Below are 2,500 nucleotides of genomic sequence, written 5' to 3'. Positions count from 1 at the left end.
CTAGTTAAACTTTAACTAGTTAAACTTTAGTTAAACTTTAGTCAAAACGTTTTTCATTGTAATTTTCCTCGTCCAATACCCATTGTCTTCTCATCATTGTATTTTTTCTATTACCTCACATTCACGTTGTTATTTAATCAGTACTCATGCATTTTATTAGCTATCTTTATATAACACCGACTAGCGGTTCACTTGTATTTACAACTGACGATGGATGTCGATCATCCGAAACATGTTTTGTAAATTTAAAATTGTGTCTTTCTATTTGACAGTTATTTCTTGTCTGCTACCAGTTCGAACGTTATGATAGTGTGTTGATGGTACCGACTGACTGGCATGACAGCTATCACAGTATTAAATCTCGACGATGAGTTCCGATTTCCACCACATTATACCGTTCCCTTGACAAGAAATTACGAAAGGCCACTTTTTTGCTCAAGGATAACAGCGAAAGAAGCACTACTTTGTCGCGAATTTTCTATGGTAAAAACTTGTTTGGAAATCAGAAGTCTTTGTTAACAGCACACACCAGGGGCACACCAGGGATACCGCGCACCGGTGACTCAGTTGGTTGAGCAACGGGCTGCCATGCGGGAGGTCGTGAGTTCAAGTTCTCAAGTTGCCTCGTTCATGCCCAAAAAAAATTCTGGGTAATTTTGTCATTTCAAGAATGTCCTCCGATTCCAATTTCATAGACTTTTTATAAGTGTCGGGCCATCCAGTCCTACAGCAAAAATATACCATCGATTGAAATTTCTAACTTTCAATACTTGCCCAAAATTGTATCGATAGATCTTGGAATTCATCCACAGAAAGGCCAGAGAGACAACTTCACTCGTGAACCGCCATGTTTACAAAAAAGCATTTTAAGCGTCCCAGTCTGCATGAAACCATCTCTCACGGCACCTCTGTCTCGAGAAGACCAGACACGGTTCTCACTTTACGTTTATGCCTATAAAATCAACTGAAATGTCAATTCCTTGTAAAAACCAGCACCTTTTTTTGGTATTGGTACATATCGGAGAGCCAGAACATTTACGCATGCGCTGACGGAATGTTTGAACAAGAGAGAAAAACGCAGTACCTCTGGACATCGCGCCAGAGCGTCGTACCAGACGATACCGGGATTTCGACCCGTGCATCGCTTTCGGACGTGGTTGGCCCTTCGCTTATTTCAGATACTGACCTTCATCCCGATACGGCAGTGAGGGAGAGAAATGTCGACCCCCAGTCCGTATGAGACAGATCCTTTCCCTTCACACAGCTCAGTTCCGCCCTTGTCAATTTAAAGAAAGATTTCGATCGCTTTAATATTCTTGGAAAAAGTCATTGTATCTTCCATATGGTACGCACTGGAATCGCGGATTAAAAAGTGTACGTATGTGTCCCGCTAAAGGCAACATACATAAACTTTATTTCATCTCGAATTTCAGAATAGCTACAAGATCTAATATCTTCCAGACATTACATTTAAAGCTAAAATACATAACATATACGGATACATAACTAAATGTATATAATATTTAAAGCTACATTAATTAAAAAGAAAAGCGGCTATACAAAATGCGGCCCTGGATTCTCATTTTAAAACCTGTAAACTCAGTGGTACGGATAAAATCTGGTAGCGTATTCCCCGGGCGATTCCGGCCACAACTTAGCTGACAAGTAAAAAAAAAAGAATTAAGAGCATAACTTGTTGTTCTAGGTTTACTGAGGGACAGAATGCAATTTCCGCGAAGATCATAAGAAGAAAACCGGAGAGAAAACTTATCTTTCATATAAGCATGGAAATAATTAAAAACAGAGTTTCATACAGTAATATGAGGAAATTTTGAATGCGCTTATTGCATAGACATGTAGAATTTGACTTTAGTGAGAAGACCATCGTAAGAGGACACTGAGGTAATCTGCAAATATACATCTAACTTGAATATTCTCTTATTTAGCGCTGCTAGTCTCTCCGTATTGTGCACACCAAAAAAATGCCAGATAGAGGAGCAATAATAAAAATTTGGTAAAAAATGATACTATTTGTAAATCTTAAATATGGTGTCCCTAGGTATAACGTTCCGAAAGTGTATCATAACGTTAAGTTTGTTATTAATCTTTTTGCGCACATTTGATATATGACTACCGAGAAAAATCCAGATTATTGTCTATTTCCATTCCAAAGATCACTAATGTATCCTTAACAGGGAATAAAAAGTTATAGTAAGTATCACCAGGCCCTAGACCCCGGTTTATCAGTTTTCGTAAAATAAAAGTTTATCTGCAAGGGCCAAAGGGCCCAGGTAAAAGTGAAAAGGAAACAGAGGTCACCTTAAGTTACAACAATCCACTCAGAACGGTTACATCAATTCACTATCGGAACGTAAACTAAGCTACAAAGACCAGATAAGCAAGGCACAAAGTCCAATGAGGTGCATACATTAAGAGCACAGCTTAAATCTAAAAGTCCATCAGGGTACAAGGCCCACATTAAAACTAAGTAACAATTAAC

Source organism: Montipora capricornis, chromosome 3 (genome assembly GCF_036669925.1).
Source record: "Montipora capricornis isolate CH-2021 chromosome 3, ASM3666992v2, whole genome shotgun sequence".
NCBI classification, from domain to species: Eukaryota; Metazoa; Cnidaria; class Anthozoa; order Scleractinia; family Acroporidae; genus Montipora; species Montipora capricornis.
Note: the sequence above shows the minus strand (reverse complement) of the source record.